The 25,612-nt window shown below is 46.2% G+C and overlaps 2 long non-coding RNA genes across 25 annotated transcripts in view; both read left to right on the forward strand.

Annotated features, from left to right (window-relative positions):
* Positions 1 to 16,810, forward strand: part of LOC131421103 (uncharacterized) — a 91,039-nt gene extending 74,229 nt beyond the window's left edge. For 22 of the 23 annotated variants that reach the window (XR_009223755.1, XR_009223756.1, XR_009223759.1 and 19 more), the window contains one exon: positions 14,769 to 16,810. This is a non-coding gene — a long non-coding RNA (uncharacterized LOC131421103). The remainder of the gene's footprint in view (positions 1 to 14,768) is intronic. The other variant, XR_009223746.1, reaches the window with a different exon arrangement.
* Positions 16,811 to 16,871: 61 nt separating this feature from the next.
* Positions 16,872 to 20,729, forward strand: LOC131421294 (uncharacterized). Of its 2 annotated transcripts, XR_009223792.1 has the most exons (4): positions 16,872 to 18,143; positions 18,311 to 18,433; positions 18,520 to 18,617; positions 19,924 to 20,729. It is a non-coding gene; the product is annotated as an uncharacterized LOC131421294 (long non-coding RNA). The 2 variants fall into 2 exon arrangements; XR_009223791.1 differs by having other exon boundaries at positions 16,872 to 18,433.
* Positions 20,730 to 25,612: the final 4,883 nt, after the last annotated feature.

Consider the following 25,612-nt stretch of genomic DNA (forward strand, 5'->3'; position numbering starts at 1 on the left):
AAAGGAAAATGTCTAGTCCGCACTGTCATTGATAGTTTGGCTGGGTCTCTACCCAGCCATTACCAAACATTACTCTGTTTGGTAATTATTTTTCCCCTCAGATTTTGAATTCATAAATAATTGTCTTCCAACTTCTAGTGCTGCTGATGAGAAGTCTGAAGTATCTGTGATTCCTCATCCCTTGTATGTGATCTTTTTTTCCCCTCTAGAACTTGTAGGATTTTCTCATTGTCTTCTGGTGTTTTAAATTTCATGTGTATGGGTCTTGATGTGGATCTGTGCTCATCCATGTTGCCAGGCCCTTTTGATCTGAAAACTTGTGTCCTTCTGTTTTGGACATTTTTCTTGGACAATTCCTTGGATAATATCCTCCCATCTATTTTCTCTTTCTAGAACTTAGGTAGTTTGTATATTGGATCTCTTTGGTTCCCTAATAGTCCCATATTTTTCTTCTGATTTTCAACTCTTCATTTCTTTGTTCTCTTCCTGAGAGATGTCTCTGTCTTTATCTTTTAACCTATTTTCATTTCTGCAATCTCTAATTTTCAGGATTTTTCATTATACTCTAAATATTATTTTATAATATTTCGTTCATGGATACAATTGCTTCTTATATCCCTGATACTATTAGGTTTTCTGGAATTTTCTTTTCTCTATAGAGTCTCCAAGCTTTTTTTTCCTTCCAAGTGTGTGTGTGTGTGTGTGTAACTTCCATGTTATATGCTTTTCTTAACTTTCTGGTGATATAGATGTAGATGCAGATGATATAGATATAGCTATAGATGATACAGATATAGATATATATAATACACACGTACAAATACACTAATGAGCTCTCATATGTGGTTGGGCCTGGTGAACCGTGGGCTTTACTGTAGAATGAGCTAGCTGGTCTTTCTATTGGGGACCCCAGGTTTTAGCATTTTTAAGTCTTTTTCGTTTGGACTCCTCAGATGCTCCAAAGAAGGTTTTTCAGTTTGTGATCTGGAGTATTGCTAGCTGCTGGTGCTCTGGCAGTTTTATGGAGGAAGATTGGGCAGTCTCCATATCCAGCTTGTAAAACTTTGCTGCCTTCATCTTTTAATTTAGAACTCTTGCCCTCAACTCTGCCTGCGTCTCTGCTCCATCACCTTTGCTCTGCCTTCTCCGTGTGATACGTTTCCAGTCTTCTCTCAGAGTTAGGGAACACTTTGCCCAGTGGGTGAGCATTTGGGGAGCTGCCTTCTTCTCAAACAGACTTTTAGACAGTTCGTCTTATTTAGACCCAGATTTTCCTGCCACAGTGAGGTACCTGAGATAATTCCTGGGATTTCTTTGGGTTCCATGGAATACACTGGACTTTAGTTCAACTTCCCTCACTGCCAGTTTAGGATTGCCAGCTCTGAATCTCTCCTGTCTTCTTTTCTTTGTTCCTCTGTACTTACACTCAAAATGAAAATCTCTTCACTCTCATTTAGCACAGTTTCAAGAGGGAGGGCAGGTGAACAACTGTATTCAATTCACCACATTAATTTAAACCGGAAGTCATTTAACCATTTTTCTGTATTGGTGTGTTCATCTTTTAATTTTGTTTTCTAGGACCATTTAAAATAAGAATAATAGCTCTTTTTCTATCATATATTACCAGTTTTTCCCCCATTTTTCATTTGCCATTCCATTTGTTTATGGAACTTAATTATTTTTATTTAAAAAAACTTTATGTTCTAAAATCTATCACTAATTTTTACTATAGTTTTTTCTTGCTTAGCTTAGAATGTCCTTTTCCACTCTGAGCTCATAGGGTCACTTTTATTTTTTTCTAGTTTTTTGATGATTTCATCTTTTATATTTGAATCTTTAATCCGTTAATTTAATTATTGTGAGAAATAACTATCTGTCTTGTTTCCGCATTTACCACATGCTAGATACTTTTATAGTTTTGTTTCTTGTTGTGCCTTTCTATATTCCATTAATCTGTCTATTCTTACACCAGTGCTGCTTTGTTTTAATATATTGAATTGTTATAATGTGTATTATTATTTGGTAGCAATAGTCTTCCTTCATTCTTATTTTTCAAGATTTTCTTGATTAGTCTCACTTTGTTTATTCTTCCAGATGAATTTCAGTGATATTGTGAATTTAAAAACATTCTTTATAGATTTTCTGTGGAATTTTATAAAATTGTAAATTAAAGAGAACTGATATTTTTTGATACTTGGACTTTGCATGATATTTTGCAGTTTAATATATATGTAGTCACAATTTGTGAAATTTGACAAATTCACAGTTTGTCATTAAGCTTATTTCAAGAAATTAAGTATTGCTTCTATTGTGAATTTATTCCCTTTTCTTATATTTTCCAACTGGTTATTACTGGTATGTAGGGGAGAGATTATATATTTATTGTTATTGGCTGCCTCATTGAATTCTCTCATTTGTTCTACAAGTTTTTAGTTGAATGTTTTGGAATTTCTAGGTAAAGAGTCATTCATATCTATATAATACAAATTTTGCTACTTTTTCAATATTTTATTTCATCTATTTCCCTTTCTTATCTTATAGCATTGGTTGGATCTTCCAAAACATTAAATTGGTGATGATAAAAATCTTTGTCTTATTTCTGGTTTACTGTTAAGTATGATAACAAATAATTTTTTAGGCTATGTGTTTTTTGTAATGCCAATGAAGTATTTATTTCTAGTTCATATATGACTTTAAAATCAGGAATGGATTTAGAATTTTATGAAATGCTTTTTTGATGCCTATAGAGATATTTGTGTTGTTTTTCTCTGTTGGCCTATTGATGCAATTAATTATAATAATGTTTCATAATTTTGAAACATTTTTAGATCAAATTCTACCTGGTTATGGTGTATTGTTCTGTTAATATACTACCTGATTTGCTTCACTAGCATTTCATTTAGGACTTCTCAAGTTTATTTTTCTGTTGGTTTTGGTATCAAAGTGATTCTGGCTTTATAAAATGAATTAGGGACCATTCCATCTTTTTCTATATTCTGTACCATATATACATCATTTACGTGATCTGTTCCATGAAAGCTTGAAAGAAGTCACCCGTATAACTCTCCTGGATAATTCTTGGACAACATTTCCTATTTCTTTTGTATTTATTGGATTCTTTGGATTTTCTGCATCTTTAGAATGTTTGCTTCTTTTTCTAATGTGGCTCAGTGTTTAAATGTGCAGGCACTGGAATCAGACAACTTGGGTTTAAATTCTTGCTCTGTCATTTCTCATGTGACCTTGGGAAAACTATGTCTTCTCTCTAATTCTTAGTTTCCTCATTTGTTAAATGGATAAAATGGGAGCCTGTAGCTAAGAGGGCCACTTTGAGGATTAAAGAGATAAAGTACCTTCCACTGTGTCTGGCATGTACTGAGGGCTCGGTGATGTTTTTAAAGCTATTATTAACCCTAGAAAATTGTCTGTTTTTTCCAAAATTTAAAAATGTCTTAGTGTGGAGTTATAAATATTATTTTTATATTAAAAATTTCATCTATTTCTATGATTATATCACCTGTGTCATTCTCAATCGTGTGTGTGTGTACTTTATCTCTTTTTTTATCAGAAGAGCTAGAGGAGTGTCCTTTTTAGAGGTTTTTCAAAGAATCAGTTCTTGGAATAATTTATCGATTCAACTGTTTTTGTGTATGTATGTGTTCAAATTCAACAATATCTGCTTTTATCTTTATTTATTCCTTTCTTCTGCTTTCCTTAAGCTTGTTTTATGGATCTGTCCATATATACCTTATGTTGTTCTTTAATAATGAAAATATTTCGTGGTATGAATTTGCCTCTGGTTGCAATTTTGACTGCATGTCGTAAGTTTCAATATTTTAAAATATTTGTAATTTTGCTTTTCATTTCTTCTTGTTCTTAGAAGAAATGATTATCTGAATTAAATGTGCACAAGTGAAGCTTATTTTTTAATTAATTTCTAATTTATTTGGGTTGTGTGTTGTTACTTATACTTTTTTTATTCTATTGTGGTTATATTTCATTGTGGCTAGAGAATGTGGACATACAAATTCTACTTTGGGGAACTTATGGTTGTCTTCTTTGTGCCCTATATAATCAATTTTGTAAATGTTTCATGGACCTTTAAAAGTAAGGTGTACATCTTGTTTATAGGGTACTGATTTTGATGTAAAGACATGTAGTTTAATTAGGTTTTTTGTTGATTCTTTTGGATTTTCTTAGTAAAGAATGAAGTAATCTATAAATAACCATAATTTTAATCTGTTTCTGATAGTTTAGAACATGGATCTATTTTTTGTTTTATTACATTGGTTAGAGCTTTTTGGATCCGTATAACCTAATATTGATGAAGTAATAACCATCGTTTCTTTATTTTTCACTCTCTGTTAAGTATGATGTTGCTTGCCTCCAGATTTGAGGTCTGTTTATCATTTACTTTTTGCCTGTTTGATGACTTGAGGACTGAGAGGGCTCTGGAAACTGTGTTTCTGTTTCCTCCATTCTGGGTGCTATTTTATTCCTACTGTAAATGTTTGTGAATGTTATGTCCTTGTTGCAGATTGCACTTTCCATCTCTGAGGGGTGGTTTTCGTCGACCCGTGTAACCGCTCTGTTCTTGGGTCCTTGTAATTGCAGAGGCACTTCTGCTTTATTTTCATGTGTGTTCCCGAGTTAGGTAACCCTAGTTTCCTGTATAATTGTTTCTAGAAGCCTGTATTCAAGGCAAAACGTTGTTTGAAAGTTGAACCAGAGGCTTGCGTGTTCCAAAGAATTCTGCTCCTCGAGAGCTTAATATTCTACACATTTTCAGGCAATTTCTAACATTCCACAGATGTTCTTTAATTTCACTCTTTTCAAACACATAGTTGACTGACTTAAATTCAATTATTGAGACTAAAGATTGGTCACACTGGGTCTGCCTAATGATTTCCATCTTTGTCTTAATTTCTTAAGTGTCTGTGAGATCTATGCTCTTACCACAGGTATCAGCAATTTTATTTTTCCACTTTCCACTTATTTTTATAAAACAATACAAGCAAAATGTAGTTAAATACTGGTTTTCAGATGCAGCCAAGTCCTTTATTCAGACTAAATATTACCCAGAAGCCCAATAAGTAAAATAGATCAAATCCAAGCTGCCCTATTTGGAGCTGGGAAGTGACCTTGAGCTGTGGGCACCTTCCTGACAGGGTATGGGGGGCCCCAAATGCCTCTCAGACTACCCTTTGAAAACCCCTGTAATGAGATATTAAAGCAATTGCACAAACAAATTGCTTTATATGCAGAACTGTGGGTGCAGTTGATGGGGAGCTGATTGCTGGCAGTCAGCTGCTGTATGAATTCCTTAGTTTTGAGATGTCAGCACAGGATAACGTAGGCCACCTGAAAGTCAATGCTTGGAAATGGAGGCCTTTCTATTTGTCTATGCGCATCCCTTGAATTTGAATTTTTTTTGTGTGTGAGGAAGATCAGCCCTGGGCTAACATCCAATATCAATCTTCCTCTTTTTGCTGAGGAAGATTGACCCTGGGCTAACATCCACGCCCTTCTTCCTCTACTTTATATGGGACGCTGCCACAGCATGGCTTGACAAGCGGTGCCCTTCTTCCTCTACTTTATATGGGACGCTGCCACAGCATGGCTTGACAAGCGGTACATCAGTGTGCACCTGGGATCTGAACCTGCGAACCTCTGGCCGCCTAAGTGGAGCGTGTGCACTTAACTACTGCACCGCCTGGCTGGCCCCTTGGATTTGAATTTTTTTGAGCTAATTTATTCAAAGTGTGTCTCAAATAGATAACATATAGTTTGGATTTGAGGCTTTTGCCTTGAATTGGAAAATCCCCTTTTTAAGGGGGTATAACCATTTACCTTTTTATTTCTTCATTGTTTGTTTGGACTTAAAAAAATTGCACTTAATGCTTGTTTTATTTTTTTCATCCTTTCCTTCCTGCTATCTTTTATTACATAGACTACATTTTTCTCTTTTAAAATTTTCTTCGGTGATTCAGAATGTACACAACGAATTTCTAAGTCTCTCAGTGCTTACATTTCAGTTTTTTAAAAAAGCCGCGCTTACATCTATATTTCGCTATGGTAAAAAAAATGACTTTTCCCTATGTGTAACTAAGTTGAGCGTGTATCCGTTTCTTCCCATTCCTTCTGTTTACACCCTTCCAAGTGACATGGTATGAGTGGATTTTGTCACTGTTTCCTCTCCTTCCCTTCCCCACCCTGCACCCTAGTCTTTGGGACAAGAGAATTGCCCCCCTTCTTTCTGGTTTGGCCCCCTCTGCCGGAGCAGAAACTCCTTATTGTTCCTGGATTATAGATTGTGTCTATCTGAAATGCTACCACTTTGTACATTTCCATGATCTCCTATCAATGCGTGGGTTGAGCGGCCGTCCTCCTCCCATCTAGACTGTGAGCTCCTACGAGGCAAGAACACTGGGTCAGGGCAGTCTCAGCCTCTGCACAGGGCAAATGGCTATCAAAGGTGTGTTCACGGCTGAGTGTCTGAGAGGACATGTGGGCGAGTCAATGCAAGGAGGGGTAGCTGAGGAGTAAACGAGTGCATGAAGGAGAGATCTCTGAGAGAGATGAGTGCATGGGTGAGCCGGCGAGTCGATGTGCTGTTGAAAGAATGGCCGAGCAGAGTGACAGGTGAGGGATGGAGGTGGAGCAATGACTGGGGCCTGGGGCGCTGAGAAGGGCCACCAGCCCTCAGCTGTCTGAGGTTAGGAGCTGTTCAGCCCAGCCTTGGTGTCTGCATGTTGGGATGCTGGGTGCGGGGTGGGGGGGGCTTGCCCACCTCTCGGGATCCAGGAGGCTAGTGGAGACACATATCACTTTAACCAGGAGTCCAAGGACATTTTAGGGTCCATCTCTGCTATTTGGAGTTGTCCATTCTTTCATTCCTCACAATTTTGTAGAATGCCTGGTTCTGGGCACTGGGGATACAAAGCTGAGGCCACTGTGACCCCTTCTCACAGGAGTTCCCATACCAATGGGGGACATCAGTGACTTTCTCTCCGATCACAGATACAGAGAAATAAAAGCCATCAGAATGAACTCCCCCACCTCCCACCATTAGCCTGACCCCACTGCTTCCCTTACCCTGATGACCTCCCTCTAGCTACCCTCTTGGTGGTTTTTCTGTCTCATTTTTATTTGGCTTCCCACCCTGCAGCTCCACTGAGAGAGCTTTCACTAAGATCACCAGTGACCTGCATCTGATGGCTGACTTGGCATCTCCACTAGGATTTCTCACTGGCACTTCAGATGCGGCCACTCCTGCAGCCCCATCGGCACTCGTTCCTCATCGGGTGCTCCCCAGCTCAGAGAGTGGAGCCTGCAGGGGTTCTTGCCCTTTTCTTGTTGCTCTCCGTTCCTCACCCACGCCCGGGGCATTACCAAGTCTCTCCTGCTCTTCTTCCTAACTATTCTCAAACGTGCCCATTTCCCCCATTTTCCCGACTCCTCCCCTGTCCGTGGGGCCATTCTTTTTTTTTTTTTGGACCCCTATACTCCTTCTCCCTGGCCCGGCTCTTGCCCCCATGAGCACTCTCTTCCCACATCAGCAAGAGGTATCTCATAAAAACCTGAAGCTCATGTCTTATCAGCTATTAAGGACTTTCGTTTGGCTTGAGGATAAAATCTATGCTTTTTAACCTTTGTTCTAAGGCTCTGAATGATCTCTCCCCCACTTAGCTCCTCAGCCTCATTTCTGGCATGTTTCTGACATGGCATGCTCCATTCACAGAGATGCTCTTTTGGTTACCAGGCTCCATCCAGACTATGCTCCATTCAGACTATACTCCATCTTTCTGGTCCATGAGCCATCTGTCTGGTCCATGCTCCATCTGGTCCATGCACCATCTGGTCCATGCCCCATCTGGTCCATGCTCTATCCAGGCGACTGTCTATCCATTCCATGCTCCATCTACCTGATCCATGAGCCATCTATCCGTTCCATGCTCCATGTGGTCCATGCTCCGTACAGTCCCTGCTCTATCCAGGTGACTCTCTATCCATTCCATGCTCCATCTGCCTGATCCATGAGCCATCTATCCGTTCCATGCTCCATCTGCTCCATGCTCCATACAGTCCCTGCTCTATCCAGGTGACTCTCTATCCATTCCATGCTCCATCTGCCTGATCCATGAGCCATCTATCCGTTCCATGCTCCATCTGCTCCATGCTTCATACAGTCCCTGCTCTATCCAGGTGACTCTCTATCCATTCCATGCTCCATCTGCCTGATCCATGAGCCATCTATCCGTTCCGTGCTCCATCTGGCCCATGCTCCATACAGTCCATGCTTCCTCCAGTTCCTGCTTCCACTCTGCATTGTCTGCTCTTGTCCCTCTCTTCCTGGCTGCGTCTCCTCATCCTTCATCTTTTACTGTAAACTTCCTCTGAGAAGCTCCCCCCAGTTGGTCAGATCTTCTTATTAAATGCTCCCTGCTCCTTCACAACACTTTGGCCTCTTTTAACTTTGAAATCAGTGCTCTGTAATAATTATTTCAACGTGGGTCTCTCCTGCTAAGCTAGAAGCTATGGGAGAGCAGAGACTGTGTTTTGCTCACAGCTCTAGTTCTAACACTTCATGAGTGTTTAATAAACATGAGATTATTTCTATGACTGACCACGTGGAAGATGTAATTGGGCTGGAGGAGAGGCACAGGCAGGGTGCTGGGGAGCGTCAGGGGATGCCAAGGCCTGACTTGGCTGAGGCAATTTCAGGGCTCAGGGAGCAGGCCAGAGAATGGGAATGAAGGATGAAGTCTTGAATGCCGTTCTAAAGAGTTTGGTCTTCAACAACTGGATTGTGAGCAGGGGGTTGACATGCTCAGCACTGGGCTTCAGGACTTTGGGAGATAGCCGTGCCCTCCCATTATGCTGCCCAGGAGCCTGCCTTTGCCCTTCCTTGGAGGCTAACCTATCTCATGGCCGTGCATCTCATTCGTGTGGGGCGGTGGTATTGAAAGTTGGGCCACAAGAGGACATGGAGAGACCCAAGGAAGGCCTCTTGAAGGAGGTGGAGATGTTGAGCAGGAACTGGAAGAGCCCCCTTCCCACTTAGCTTGGTGTTTGGCGTATACCAGGGTGGTGTGGTATATCACAAGGACCGTCATAGCCTGGATGAGCTGGGGCAGGCTGTTACCCAGAAGTTGAGGGACCCCCTTTCACATAGGAGCTTTTTCGTTAGAGCTTCCCATTCTGCCATGCAGCGCAAACCACTGCCCTTCACTTTGATTAAGAGCTAAGTGACCATGTAATGGCCAAAGCATGGTCAGTGTTGCATAGTTTGTCTCTTCTCTATCTTTCCGAGTTGGCATGGCCTTCCCAGGGGAGATGCTACTTCAGGGCAGAGGCGCCTCTTCCCCATCAGTGCCACTCCCCACACTTCAGGAGGGGGTTATGTTCACCACGTGCCTGCTTCCCAATGACAAATCAGGCCTCAGAAGGCTTTCTGGAAGTAACACCAACTTCAGGGACAAGCCCTGGTTCTGGGGTCAGCACCACTCCATGGTTCCTGAAGAGATGGTAGACTATGGAACGTAGGCTTTGTGATTTTTGACCTATGTAACATGGTCCACTAACTCTCAGTATCCACTCCGTCCTCGGAGGGCACCCCGGAAGTGTTGCCAACGTGAGGGACGAGGACACTGGGTTTAGCTCCAGCACTGCTCCGTGGTAATTCCTGTTGCCTATGGTTGATGTCTGACTCGTGCAACAAGGCCTCTTAAATGCCCTCTCTGAGGTGATGCAACCTGGGGGCAAAGACACCGGTTCCAGCCTCGGCCATGATTCCTGAAGAGATGGTTTGCCATGCGGCATATGCACGAGGAAAGATTGCGTGACGTGTTCCACCACTTCCCAGTGGCCCAGCCAGCTTTGGAGGGCTTCACGGAACCGATACCACCTTCAGGGGGACCCACCAGGCCAGCTGCCATCACGCTCGGTGGTATTGAAGAGAGACTTCCGTAGATTGAAGTGCCCATGTTTGTGCTAATGTCCTCCTCTGATGGATAGTAAACTCAGTCTCAGAGGGGTTTCTGGAGGCAGTGCCAAGATTAGGGATGAGACGAAGGTTCTGACCTTAGGGAGCGGATTGACCAAAACAACATCTGCTTTGTTTATGAAGATGGCATGGTGGTTACTGCTCAGATCCCATCCGGCCTAAGAGGACCTCCTGGAAATGCCCTGACTTTGAGGCAGAGATGGCTATCAGTCTTTCCTGTGGCATAATTTTTTATGGCCCAAACTAAGGCTCACGACCTGGGCTTCATATGCCCTGAGACTATTTGCTTGGCCTGCTCAGTATAACTGGAAGATGTTCCTTGTGGTTGTACACAGGCCATCTTATAGTTCTTATATTGCTCAGCACTCCCCCACACAGTTCTATTAGCCACATGCCATGCCCACCCTCCCTCTATGCCCACCTACCCATTCCCTCAGATCCAGCACAGTGCCTGGCACATAGTATGCACTTAATCAGTATTCCTGGAATGAGGAAATCCATAACATCGTCCACTTCTGCTCACTGGGACTTACAGCCTTGGAGGGCTTCCTGGAGGAGTTGCCAGCTTTGGGGATAAGCCACCAGTTGCACCATCAGCGCCAGGCCCTGACAGTGGAGACAAGACTTCTAGCCTGTGTGTGCTTGTGGCATGATGCATGTGTTGTGCTCGACCTGCCCTCTGATTCCCCCCAGCTTTGGAAGGCTATCTGGACGTGTCCTCAACCTCTGTCTTCGGCGTCCCTGTGTGGTACTTGGAGAGATAGTAGACCGTATAGCGTACGCTTTATCTGTGACGTATGTAACACGGTCCACTAACCCTCAGTATCAAATCCATCCTCGAGGCTCCTGGAAGCGACGCCGTCTTCGGGGAAGCACCAATGGACCCAACATCAGGCCTCTCCGTGACGCTCGAAGAGATGGTTTTCTGTATGGCATGTTCTTTTCTGCATGATGCGAAATGACATACTCTCGCTCTTCTTATATCAAGTTCTGCCTCGGGAAAGCTCACCATCTCTGGGGAGGAGATCTTGATTCTTTCTGGGATCAGTGCTGCTCTATGGCATTCAGTGACATGGTTGACTGCGCAACTCTTGTTTAGTATCCACCATGACCTGCTTCTTCTCAGCATCAAATGCAGCCTTGAAGAGATCCCCAGAGGCACCTTGGTGAACGTGAGCCTTCTTCCCGTCATCACTGCCATTGTGCGGTACTTGAAGAAATGGTTTACCGTCCCACATACATTTTGAGTATGTATGTGGGATGGTAAACCGCTTCTTGGTATCCAGCCCAGCCATCCAAACCATCCTGGAGAGAGCCTGAAGTTAGAGGAACAACACTGGTCTCAGCATACTCCCTGCTCCATGGTACTTGGAGGAATGGTAGACTGTTAGATGTGTACTTAATCTGTTAATGCTTGCAACGCAGTCTTCTCCTCAGTGTCAAACGCAGCCTCCAAGGCCTTCCCTAGGACAATGATAACCTCTAGGAAGGTGTCCTGCTCCCACGTTGACACACTCCCCATGGTACGTGAAGAAATGGTGGTCAGTGCCGCGAATGTTGATGAAGGAGGGATGTTACGCGTTCTGCCTCTCATCATCCTCAAAGCTATGCACAGATGGCTTCAGGACCGAGTGCCCACGTAGAGCAGATATGGGTACGCATGAGATGATGCTCCTGCAGGTACTTGAAGACACACTGACTCATTGTTTTCCTTGACGATGCATGTACAGTCTATCTTTTTTCCATATCAAGTCTAGTCATCTTGGGGAAGATGCCCTGGCTCTGGACTCAACATTGATCCTCCACGAAGATCTGATTGGTCCTGCCGTGTATGCTTACAGATGATGCACATTCCATGGCCCACTTCTTCCCCATCTCCATTCCAACGTTGGAGAACTTACTGAAGATGCTACCAGCTTCAGAGTCGAGTTGGAGCATGGTTCTGGCGTCAGCACCGACCTCACGGTACCTGGAAAGGGTTCGACCGCACTGCATGTATTTTATTAACAGCGTATGTAACATGGTCTACTTCTTTTCAGTATCAGATTCAGCCTTGAAGGTCTCCAGGGAGGTCATGTCAACTTCTTGAGACGAGGTACCAGTTCTGGCACCAATGCTGCTCTGGGATACTTAGTAGAAGTTGACCATGCTTCATATGTTTTACTTACAATGCATGTTACTTGGTCCACCTTTTCGTAACAGCAAATGCACCCTGGGGGGCTTCCAGTAGGCAATGCTAGGTATCAGGCATAGCACTCATTCGACGTCATCTCCACTCCGGGTCCTTAAGGGGTTTCTCTGCTCTGTGTCCACTGCATCTATAGCAGACTTTGCATGGTGGCCTCTTCTCAATACTGCATCTAGCCTCAGAGGGCTTCCTGAAGGTGATGCTAACGTGAGGAAAGAGACGCCGGTTCTGACATCAGCCCTTTCCACGGTACCTGAAAAGACGGTTGACCATACAACATGCGCTATCTCTGTGTCGTATGTAATATGGTCCACGTCTTCTCAATATCAAATTCAGTCGCAGAGGGCTTCCCAGAGGCAAAGCCAACTTCGTGGGAGACACATTGGTCTGGCTTCAGCACCATTCCACAGACATGGAGAGATGGTAGACCAGAGAGCGTACATGTTGTTTATGACGTACGCAACATGGTCCACTAATTCTCAGCCAGCCTTAGGGGACTTCCTGGAGGCCATGCCAACTTGAGAGCAGGGCCTGTGTGGTAGGCACTATCCAGCAGAGATCACTAGGTGCTTCGGCTGTAGACCACGTGCTTTATTTATGACATTGGCCACTTGGTCCCCCAACCAATACTCAGCACCCAACCTCAGCCTTACAGGGCATCCTGGAGGTGGTAGCGGCATTGGACTTGGGTTTGTGGTCATTGCCACATTTGCTGATTGCTGATAGTTCATGACGCACATTGCAAGGGCTTCCTAGAGGTGAAACAAAATTAAGGGAAGAGAGGCTGGGTCAGCGTCACTTCATGGTATTTGAAGATGCGGTTGACCATGGTGTGTACGCTTTATTTATGACGTAGGACACATGGTCTACTTCTTCTCAATATCACATCTCGCCTTGGAAGACTTCCAGGAGGTGATATCAGCTTTGAGGAAGAGCCACTGTCCTGGTGTCAGTACTGCTGCTGCTTGGTACTTGGAGAGAGGTGGTCCGTGGCGCGTTCGCTTTATTTATGGCGCACATTACACGGTCGACCTCTTTGCAGTATCTAATCCCGCCTTGCAAGCTTTCCTGGAGCTAACATCAACTGTGGGGTGGGGACACTAGGTTTGCGCTCAGTGCAGCTCAGTGGGGTTTGTGATGCGTTTGTCTTGTGTGTGATGATAACTCCTGTGTGGCAGCCTTCTTCTCAGCAAACCACTCTGGCTTGGCGACTTCAAGGGCAGGGGTAACTTGCCGACAAGGAGACTGGCATCAACACGTGCCTGGGTACATGAGATGGTTGACCAGAGAGCACACGCTTTATTTGTGCCGTTTGTGACCTGGTCCACTAACCCTCAGTATCTAACACCTCCTTGGAGAACTTCTGGAAGAAATGCCAACTCTGGGGAAAGAGACGATAAACGAGGGCCAGCTGGGCTCTGCTAGACTTGGAAGAGAGAGCATCTACAAGGCTTTCGCTATGCTTGTGCCAGACATGGCAAACTTGGACTTATTTTCAGTAGGATCTCTTTTCTTGGAGGGCTTCCTAGATAAGGCCCTCCAAATTCAGGGGAAGGGGCATGCTGTCTGCACCACTCCAAAGTACTTGAGTGATCAGCTGACCAGACCAGACTATGTGCACTTGATTTATGACACAGATCACTTGACGCACCACACCTCAGTATCCAGGGAGTCCTTGGGAGGACCCTTGAGAGAGCCAGCCTTGGCTTGGGGCATCTGTGTCTCTCTATGGTAACTGAGAAAAGTTTGCCCTGGGGGTTAACTATAAATATGACAGCTCTTGTGACTGGCCTATCTAGAGTACTGCCACCCTCTGGCCATGATGCTGACTTCAGGAAGTTCAGGATGTCATTGGGGTCAGCTCCACTGGGGTACTTGGATGGGTGGTTGATGGACAGCATGCATTCAACTAACAGCTCACACCAGCAAATCGACTAATGTGCAGTGTCCAATTCCATATTAACAGGACTTCCAGGACTGAATGTCAAGTCTGGGGAAGAATCAGTGTTCTTGTGAGTGTTAATCAGTGGTACCTGAAGAGAGGTTTTCTGGGTTTCTGTTTCTTTAATGAAGATGAAACACACCTGGTTAACCTCTTTTCCAGTATCAAATCCCATCTTGGAGGCCTTCTGGTCCAGACCTCAGCTTCAGGGAAGGGCGTTACTGTCAGCTCCCATCCAGTGGACAGAAATAAGTGGTTGACCACAAAGCCTGTGCCTTACATTTATGACTAATGTCACCTGTTCTGCTAACCATCAGTGTCCAATCCGTATTAACAGGACTTCCAGGACTGAAGGTCAAGTTTGGGGAAGAATCAGTGGTATCCATGTCAGTGTTAATTGGTGGTACCTGAAGAGAGGTTTTCTAGGTTTCTGTTTCTTTGATGAGGATGAAACACACCTGGTTAACCTCTTTTCCAGTATCAGATCCCACCTTGGAGGGCTTCTGGTCCAGATCCCAGCTTCAGGGAAGGGGCACTGTGGACATGAGTAAATGGTTGACCACAAAGAGTGTCCCGTATTTCTGACTTGCATCACCTGTTCCACTGACCCTCAATATCTCATCCATTCTTAGGAGGACTTCCCAAGGTGATGCCCACCTGGAGGAAGACAGCGGTCCCCATGACAGCTCCATGCCCCAGAGCATGCAGGTAGGTTATCTGTGGTTGCATTTATCTTGCTTCTGATAAATCACACAAAGCCAGCCTAGTTCAGTATCCAGCCCCACTTCAGAGGGATGGCTGGTCTTTGCCTCCTTCAGTGATGGGTTTGGAGTTAGCCCAGCCCGTGTTAGGTGAATGCTTATTGCACGGAGAGCATGCCCTGCACAGACAATGCACGTGGCCTGGACCACTGCCCCTCAGCCTCCAGTTCATTCTGAAAGGATGTTAGGGACATAATAACATCTTTGAGAAGAAAAGTTGGTTTTGAGATCAAGATGAGACCTTGAGGGTCTCTGGAATTGGTCTGGGGTGGGACCTGTTTATTTCTAACAAGAATTCTTTAGTTGATTTATTTTTAAATCTGGAGGAATGCTTGATGTTATGCCAACTTAGGGCAAAGGGCTCTGTCATCAATTCTGATCCAGGAGAAGTGAGCAGATAGCTGACTGTAGGCCACATGCTTTACCAGGGACACACCTGGTCCACGCACCACTGTATCCAACTCATCACTAGGAGGCGATACTGATGTTAGGCGAGAGGCTGTGTTTCTGTAGATGGTTCTTCTCTGTCATACTAGGAGAGGTTTCCTTTGGTGTGTTCATTTCTTTTATGACAAATCATTCCCTCTGACCACTCTTCGGTCTCAGACACCACTTGAAAGACTTCCTGGACAAGACAGAAGTTGTCAGCCCCAGTCCAGGCTGAGGGAGCCAAGGCATCTGCTTCCGTCGCTCTGCACATCATGTCTGACACTAATGCTCCTTGCCAGTCCTTCTCAGGAGGATGTCATGGAGGCGACGCCAACCTTCCGGAAAGGAAGTGGTTCTTGGCCAGCTATGAGGCCAAGGCACAGAGGTAGGTTGTTGGCTGTACATTTGTTTTGATGGCAGTAGGCTGTGACTCTGGGTTCTGGGCTCTCTCATGGCATTTGGGGAAAGGGCACGGGGGTCTCAAGAAGGGCCAGGTCTTTCCACTCAAACCTTCCTTTGTTTGATGAGAGCTGGAACAGATGCAGTGGCAGTGATGACTGGCACAACCAATCTTTCATATTAGCTGATGCCCAGACCATTCCTTCCACCTGAAAAGAGCCCTGGGGACAAGAGAGAAAGACAAGGAAATGTGACAGTGGTGAGCGTGCCATTGCCTCTGATGTGTCCAGGGCTGGTGGCCACTGAGTTCATGAAGCCTGGACTCTCTGGGGGTTAAGCAGGAGTCAGAAGAAAGATGCTGAGGGTGTCGGGAGGCAGCACTGCTCCGTGACTCTCTGTCCTCTGCTTTAGAGGTCAGCTTAGGAGAAAGGGCAGGGCACAGTTGCACTTTATTAGGAGGAAACCTGGAACTTGCTTTCCCTTGATTTTTGACTCCTATCTCTCCAGTCTTATCAGGGTTGGCCTACCTCCCTACTGCAATGAAAAAGGGTCTGGAGATATCAATATTCCCCCTACAATGAAAAAATGATGATAAAATGAGTTTTATAGAAAAATAGAAAAGCCAACCCAGAGTTGGTGCAAACATTTGGCAAACTACCTTCAGGAAATGAAATTTGTTTTTATTCCTTAATTCCCCTGAATTAAATGGAAGGTGGCGGAAGGTGTTAAGCTGGCCCTGTCCCAGCTTTCCCTGCCCTCCCTCGGCAGGAGGTTCTAGTGGGCACTCACTCTACGTAGGATTAACCCGGTGACATGCATCTGTTTTTAGCATCACACCTTGCTTGGAAGACTGCTTGGACCCATGGCCAGTTCCAAGCGGGGGCTAGGGGCCATCCCAAAGCAGACCACACCACCTGCCCCTTGACCACGGGACACAGCGTTTGTTTGTGAACTCTTTCCTGATGCACCGACATCAGGGTGCAAACCATTGCTGGGGGCGCTTCCTGAGGCCTGAATTCCAGGAGACTGTGGTTCCACCATCAGGAAAGCTCCAAGACCTGGAGAGAGGTTGTACACTGAATGTTCTCCGTTGTACACTGAATGTTCTCCGTATTGGTGGAAAATATTTCACAGGTGACCTCTTAAAGGGTATCTTGGCTGACCTCCAGAAACAAGTCTAGGATGCTTGAATCAGAATCTCCATTTGTATACGACACGTGACATCTGGTCTACCTGGTGTAATGTAGACTCGGGGAAATTTCCTGGAGGGGACACCAGCGTCGGTGAAGATTCAGAAGTTTTGTTTTTGTTTTTCTCGTTTTTTTTTTGATCAGTGCTAATCTTCGATACTCGAAGGAGAGGTTGTCCGTGTTGTCTTCTCTTTATTTATGATGAAACATACACGGGAAACCTCTTTTTTAGTATCAAATCCCACCCTGGAGGCACTTCCTGTTCCTGATGCGGCCTTCAGGGAAGGGACGTTGCCGGCTGCACCCTGACTAGGCCCGAGGAAGGCGGACTGTGTGACGTGTCACGGGGGGCGGGGGTGAAGGATGGTGTGTGGCCCTCAGGATCCAGCCCTCCCATGGACAGCTCCTTGGAAGGGAAGCCACGTTTGGAGAAGGGCTCATGTTTCTGTGGTGGAGGGAGATTATTCATTGCAGTTTTCATCCATTTGATGACTCAGGCTGGGCGGTGGCTCTTCAGCTGTGGGGTCCTGCTCGGATGGCTTTCTGGACACACTGGCAGCGTCACTGAAGGGACTGTAATGCCAACCACTCTCCAGGGTAGCTGAGGGGATGGTAGACCGGTGACGTGCACTTCATTTATGATGTAGGTCACCCGTTTGACTATCCACCAGCACCCAGTCCATCTGTGGGATGACATCTTGGTGCACATGGCAACTTTGGAGAAGATTAGGAGGATTTGGGGCCAGTGTGAATCCACAGTATTTCAAGAGTGGTCGCCCTTTTGGGGGCTCCCCCTTCTACCTTTTAAAAATAAGTATAAGCAATCATTAGTGAATACTCTCTCTTTGTGTCAAATCCTGCCCTGGAGGACTGTTAGCCTGACCACAGAAAATGTCACGGAAGAGGGCTTGGTATCGGTGCCCCCCCCGCCCAGGGGAAGGCCCACCCCATAGCATGTGTTGAATGTAGGATGTTTGTATTACCTGGTTCAGGGGTCCAATCTATTTTGGGGAGGGTATAGGGTGGGGTGTGCAATGTTGGGAGCGCCTGTGGTTGTGATGTCAACTCCGTTCTGTGGTATCTGACAAGAGCCTGTCTAATGAGCTTGCCGTGTATGTGATGAATGTTACATGGTGCATCTCTTTTCACTAGTAAATACCACACTGGAGGATTTCCTGGAGGTGAAGCCAGATTCCAGGCAGGGCTATCGGTGTCCAAACCACTACTGGTGAGCGAATGGGCGGGGGACAGAGGAGCTCGCAGTGTGGCTTTGATCCCCTTGTGGGTCATTACCACTTAGAAGCCAGCTTCTTCCTGGGTGGATTTCAAGTCCATCATCATTACTTAGGCAAAGAGGCTTTGTTGTCGTCACGCATCTCTGTGTCTGTTGTCCAGCTTTGTCTGACTTGTGAGGATCCAAAGAGATGGGATGCTTTTCAGTGTCAGATCCTGCCTAAGATGCATTCTGGATGTGACAGCAACTTCAGAGAAGAGACGTTGGCGTCATCATCAATGAAGGTACAGGTGTGGATGTTGCACTCAAGAGCACACGTTCTGTTTAGCATGTGTCTTCCTCTAATCCCAAGTATCCATTCCTTACCCAGGATGACTTCTGGGGGTGAAGGTGGGACATGACATCGCTCACCCACCTCTTGGGCTAGCTGGCACATCGTCCTCACAGCGATGGCAAGACCACAAGAAAGTAAGTAGAAACCCTTCGGCTCTGAAGACTGAAACTGGGAGCTGGCACATTTCTGCCCAGATCACATGGCCACAGCAGGTCACAAGGCCAAGCCCCAAGGGGTGGGAGGTACACCTCACCCATGAGGAGGTTACGGCGAGGGTGTCGATGCGGGAATGGGTGAGGGTGTGAGCCAGTGGGTCAGTCGTCCACATGGGCCACTGAGAACTTGGGTTTCATTCATTATTCACTCATAACTCATTAAGCTCCCGTTTCCTGTCTGCCATGTAAGCACGTCCTCGAGCCAAGGCTGGCCAGCAGTGGTGCCACTGTCAAGGCCCTGGGTCATTCCATTTCATCTGAGACAGTGTTCTCTATGAGCCATCTTCTGTGTTTCTGACAAACATTAAACATCCCTTCTGGTACCCGTTTCGTGAAGGCGTGTTGCCTGGCCTACTAACAGGACCCGTTTGCTCTCAGGATGTCTGCGGAAGTGACGCCAACCACGGAAGAGCAGCGTTGCTCGACGGTTCTGACATGCGGTACTTAATGAGAAGTTGCCCGTGTTTTTTTCGCTTTATTTGTGACGAAACATTCGCGGTGCACTTCTTTTTCAGTATCCAATTCTGCCTCAAGGACTTCTTGGCTAGGGTGTCAACTTCGGGGAAGGCACGTTGGCACGTGTAGTGGACTTTGGTCAAGATTTTCACCACTCTGTGTCTTTTCTCCCTCCCTCAGTTTCCTTTGATTTCTCTCATGAAAGCTCACCTCTTCCTGCCCTGCGGCTTGGGTTGGATTGAAACCTCACACAGACACACACATACACACCTGCCCAGGGTTAAGGGAGTCACTTTATCCCTCCCCCTTTGCTGCTGTGATTGGTTCAGTGATGGGCCCCTAACTCCACTGAGCCAATGAGATGCAAGGAGATGTTTGCTGAGGCTTCTGGGAAAGGAAATATTTCTCCTTCTCCTGTGAGAGCTGCCTGAAGCTTACAGTGCATCTGCACTTTTCAGTTGCATTAAGCCTATCAGAGATATAAAGCCTATAAATCCCTTTACTGTTTAAGCCAGTTTGAGTTGGGTTTTATCTTATTTGGGATATAAACAGATGATACCACACCACTGTGGTGACTGGAAAACCTGCATTTTTCTTCAATGATGTGTATCTCTTGGTTCAGCTATCCTTAGTATCCTATCTAAGGTGGGTTCTTGGTGGAAAGTGACTTTTTCTCATGGGCTTACTGTGTTTGTACTTCAGAAGTGTTGTCCTAGTGGTTTAATTTATCAGTGACAAATAATGCATGATTTCTGTGTTCTGTGTCCAGGGAAGGGCCGTTGGTGTGAGCCCCTCTCTGGGAGACCTGAAGGATGGTGGAGTTCAGAGCGTCTTCCCTGACTCGTTCACCCTCGGTGTCCTTCTCTTCCTGGGAGGACTTCCTGGAAGTGACGCTGACTTTGGGGACGGTATCTCCTTGCCCTTGCCCTTTGGCTCTCTGCGATGGGTTTGCTGTATTTGGCACAAGTCATGCTGAACTGTTGGTGTTTTAGAACCAAACCGTGCCTCCAAGGAACCAGGAGTGTCCTTAGGAGGGGATACTGGAGTCAGAACCATGCAAGCGACACGCACGGAGGGGTCCCCAGAGAGCTGATGCTGCACTGGGCTTGTCTCCCCTAATTCTACATCCTCGGTTTCCTGTCTCTCAAGACGCCTTACAGGAACCACTGACTCACAGAGAGGATTTTATTTAAGGCCCAGGACCATCCTGTTTCCTCTGAAATGATGCTCTCCATGAACATTTGTGGAGTTGACAGTAAACATTCCGGAACCCGTCTGCGCTGATTATTGAATTCTGCCCATGAAGACTTCCTGGGGTCCTGAAGCAGCAGCAGTCTGGAACTGGTTTGCTTCATCCATGATGGCGACCACACAACCCATCCCTGCTCAGGGTCAGCCTCGCCGTGCCGGGCTGCAGGCAGGGAGCGGCCATCCCCGTTGTGTTCAGCGCATGTGTAACGGACGGTGTTTGCCCGGCCATGCCCCCACGCCCTAACCCCCAGTGTCCCTTCACACCCAGGTGGCCTGCTGGAGGTGAGCAAGTACAGACGCCTGCCCGGCGGTGCTAATCTCTGGTACCTGAAAAGAAGTTGCCCATGTTATTTTCGCTTGATATGTGACGAAACAAACATGGTGCACTTCTTTTTCGGTATCAAATCTCACCCTGAAGAGCTCCCTGGCCCGATGGAACTTTGGGGAAGGGGCCTTGGTGTCACAACCTCTCTTGGTATGTACATGGGGGATTTGCCCCTTCCAACTGTGTGTTGGCGGGTTCAGGGACACTCGGTGTCTGGCCATCCTCAGTCCAACCACGGGCGATGTCCACCTCTAAGAACGGGCACAGTTGGCGGGGCCTCAGTCACACGCCAGCTCCCCACTGCAAGGGAGGCCCGGGAAACATGGTTCCAGGTTCTGTTGGGAAGAATTCTCCCGACATTTGAAATGAGTTCAGAGGAGAGCAGCCAAAGAACCATATAACTAAACAGCAGCCCTAACAACAAAAACAAGTAGCCAATGTAGCTTATCCACCAGGTCTCTCCAGAGATGGAAGTAGGTGGTCGCCGGGTGTGTGTATTTTAACTATGACCTGTCACTTGGTGGACTGTCATCCTCACGTCCATCGTAGAATTGATTGGGGACACCAACTGTGGCGGAAGGCAGCGGTCCCCATGGTTGTGGGAGAGAGTTTCCCAGAGCAGTCACTTCACTGGAACTAATCCTCTCCAGCCTGCCTCTTTCCAGGTTCTGCCTCAGAAGGATGTGCTTCTCGACACCATCAACAGAGAAGGGACATTGGTGTCAGCCCCAAATCAGGACCAGCAAATGGATGTGACTGCAGAATGTGTGCCTCATGAAAGACACTGCTGTCTGGGTCTTTCAGCCTCCACGTTCAGTCCATCCTTAGGCCGTCTTCCTGGAGAAGGTGCCATGCGGCTCCATGGAGGGTTCTGTTCTGTGGTACTTGAAGAGAGGTGTTCCCAGGTGAATTCGTTGTATTTAGGACAAAGCATTCTTGGTCAACCTCTTTTCAGTATCAGATCCACCTTGGAGGAAAGGCTGTTGGAGCTGAGACTCTTGGTGGCATCTACTCTCTGGGGTGAGTGGCAGGTGGTTGTCCATAGAGTGCATAAGTTGGAATTGTGGTCATCTGGTCCACTAACCCTCAGCATCTGTCTTCCCTAGGAGTTCCTGGAGCTCTGCCAGCAGGGGCAGGAGGCCACGGGGTTATTCTCAGTGCTACGTTTTGGTACTAGAAAAGAGGTTATCCATGTTTCTTCACTTTATTTATGACGAAAAGTACGGGTGCACTTCTATTTGGGTATCATGTCGCATCACTGAAGTCCAGCACCGACTTCCGGGAAGAGGTGTTGATGGCAGCCCCACGTGTGGCTCTCGGGCCGTGCTGGCCTCAGCAGCTGCCTGCATAATGGCTGGCTCTCCTGCTCCGCCCGGCCTCCGGGGCCTGTCCTCCCCTCCGAGACCTGCCTGGAGGAGAAAACACCTTTGGAGAAGAAGCAGCTGTCTTCAGGTCAGTCTCTCAAGAAAGGCTGTCCAAGAGGTGGCATACACAGCTGACTTGTTCTACTCATTCAAGTATCAGCCTTCTAGAGGATGAGGCACCAACTTCAGGGAAGGCACAGCTATGGGAGCACCTCCCCGTGGTTTCTGAACTGAAGACGGAGGGCAGGCTCTGCATCCTGTGTCTCACACGTGCCACCTGGCCCATGGACCTTCAGAATCTCTTCAGCCCAGAGGACCTCCTGGAGGAGTCCGTTTCTGCGTCACCTGTGGAATGTGAAGAATGGTAGTCCCATGATGCCTTTGTTTTATGCCTGGGGAAACATGAAAGGTACAGTTCTCTTTCAGAGTGGGGCCTCGTTCCCCATCTTGGAGGGCTTCCGAATCCTGCTGCTGATGTCAGGGAGGGCCACTGGGACCTGCACCGCCCCAGGTACGTCAAGGGAAGGCCCCGAGGGAGCATCACGTCTTTGATAGCGTACCTTCTCTGTGCCTTAACTCCCACCATTGAGTTCCTTTGCAGGAGGATGCTCTGGCAGCCGAGGAGAAGCAGGGTCACAGAAGCTGGTCTGAGATGTTCGAAAGGAGGTTGTCCGTGATGTATTTGCTTTGTTTATGGCAGATATTGCACGGTTGATCTCTTTTCCTCATCAAATGCCTTCTTGAAGGACTTGCCGCTCGTGGTGTCAGGTTCAGGATGTGAGTGCTGGCCCCTCTCTGAGGGTGTGTGAACAGATGGTTGACCAGATGGCAAATGTTTTTCTTTATTTGTTTTTCATTTTGAGGATTGAGAATTTATTGAATGAATCACCATATAATCCTGTTTCCTAAGGTAAATCTATAAGTGTGAAGAATTAGGTTCTACAACACCAATTTCTTTTAAAAAAATTGACAAAGGAACGTGAACAAAAACATGTATAACACAGTTTTCAGATTTTTAGAAGAATCCCAAAATATATGCTATCTGGTCCCTTGGTTTCCAAAGCTTACCTCTAATAGAATGAATAAGACACATATATATACTGAAAAAAATTAAAATGACAAATACGAGATGATAATGGGAACTTTTATGAATATGTTGCAGGTGTACTGATGTTTTAGTACGTGACTTATTTTAATGTAACTTTATTTTAATAATGAATTTTTTTTTAAAGAAAGGCAAAATACCCAGTTTGCTTGGGAAAGTTACAATTTCCAGATGCCTAACAGAAAGAGAGACTATGAGGCCTTTACACACCCTACATCGTCAGGAATACACCAGCTCCCCAGAACAATCTCTGACTTATCTTTCTGTAGTCTTCCTGGAGACCATACCGCTGTTATTAATATATACCTTTTTCTTAAGCTTGGAGGGGGCCCCTCAAGATTTGTGGGCAAGTGGTTTATACAAGATGTGCTCTCAAGGAAGGCCATTCCACGTGGAAATGGGGGTAGCAGGAGAGCAAAGGGGATGAAGCCGTGCAGTGGGCAGACGCTGCTATCAGCTCACTTGGCATCCTAGCTGGCGTCTTAGCCTTAGCAGGACACTCAGGGAAGGATGCCAGCTTCCTGGAAGAGACAACAGGTGAGTTGTCTTTCCCTGGATACCTGAGAGGAGTTCCTTGGCTGGTCACTACATCTATCCCAGATCTTGACTGGCTGTCTGCATTTCAATTAAAAAAAATAACCCGGCCAGGATTGATTCCTCGATAGCATGCTCTCCTCACTCATGGCTGTGCTTGCAAAAACCACTCCTGGGTACAAGAATGATGTTGGCCACAGAGGATTTCCTTCACTTGTGACTTAGACCATCTGACCCCCAGCCAGCCATGTCTCATTTATTCTTGACAGAGCTTCATGCAGGTAGCACCAACCCGGGGGCGTGGCCTTGCTCTTGATGGTACGTGAAGAACACTTGGCCATGCGTTTGCTTTCTTTATGACAAATTGTGCTTGGGGGACTTCAGAGGATCAAGATTGCTTTCCCAACAAGCTGCAAGTGTAGGGGAAGGCCTCTGGCTCTTTGTAGATGATGGGTATTACCTGGTCCACTTACCCTCAGTATCCTCTTGTCCTCAGGAGAAATGCCTGACTCCACCCTTGTGATAGGCAGTGGTTTTCATATAGAAAACTTTTTTGAACCAATTCCAACTTTAGAAAAGCAATATTGATGTTGGCGGTCCTTCGTGGAACATGGGCGTGTGCTTTGTTTGCAAAGGATGCCAACTGGCGCCTTTGTCTTCAGTGTTGAATCTGTGTTTAGGAGGACTTCCTGGAGGTGACAGCAACCCTCCAGAATGGGACTGAGTCTGGGATTATTGGAGCTTTATTTTTTGCTTTTAGAGGCACGCTTTGCCAAGGAGTCATAGCACCTATTTCAGTAAGTCTCTGCATCCAATCCACCTGGAAAATGATTTTTCTAGAAGCTGTGCAGTTTTGGGGGGAGGGTGGTGGTGGCTGGTAAATATCATGCTTGGCTGCCACTCAGTTGTATTTGAAGAGATATTGTTTGTAATCTGTTTCTCTAATGTAACCCTAACAGCCTATTGCATCGACTTATTGAGTCCTGCCTACTGGAGTCTCTGGACACAAGTCTCACTTTCCGGAAGGTTTCTTGATGTCCTCTCCCTCTAAGGTATGTGAAAGGATGCTCGACTATGCTGCACACACTTTTATGTGACTTTTGTCATTGGGTACTTTAGGAGGGCTTCAAGGAGTTGACGCTGACTTTATGAACTTTGTAGGGTTTTTCTCTTTTTGTCTATGATATTTTGGGAACTTAAAGGATGGTCATCCCTACCATGCTTGCTTTATTTATGGTGAATTTTTGAAGCACATCCACTTTTTCAGAATCAGACCCTGCTTTGAAAGTCCTCCTGGCCATGAAATCCCCACTGAGGAAGAGACATCAGGGTTGCCCATAGCTGGATGATTGACAGCAGGCCAGACCCAAGTCATGTGCCTTTTAATCAGGTCCGTCATCTGGTCGTGACGAGGCCGGGGCTGATGTCATAGTTCCTTCATGGAACTTAAAAAGTGCCCGCCAGCCCCATGTTGCTTTTCTTCTTAGTGAATCGTGTTCAGGTTTGTGCTTTCCAGGGCTGTTCAAGTTTGGGTATTCAAAAGGTGGACGTTCCTTCTATGTTTACGGGATTTATGGTTAATCATAGAGGAAAATCCACATTTTCAGTATCTAAAGTTGCTGTTAAAACATTTCTGAACATAAAATCCCCCTCGAGGAAGAGAGAGGAAAGCTAACGGCTCCCCAGAGGGAGCAAATGGAAGGCAGATCCCAAACCTCCGTTTTCGTTGGTAATGGGACAGGTGCCTTTCTCAGAGCTCCCCGTCACTGCCGCCACCCCGGAGGCCCTGCCCCATGTGCCTGTCCTGTGTCACCTTTGTTTCTGGCGGATCCTGCTCAGCTTCATGCTTTCCAGGACTAAATCCTTCTTTGGTATTTAA

This window comes from Diceros bicornis, chromosome 24, assembly GCF_020826845.1.
Source record: "Diceros bicornis minor isolate mBicDic1 chromosome 24, mDicBic1.mat.cur, whole genome shotgun sequence".
In the NCBI taxonomy this organism is placed as follows: domain Eukaryota; kingdom Metazoa; phylum Chordata; class Mammalia; order Perissodactyla; family Rhinocerotidae; genus Diceros; species Diceros bicornis.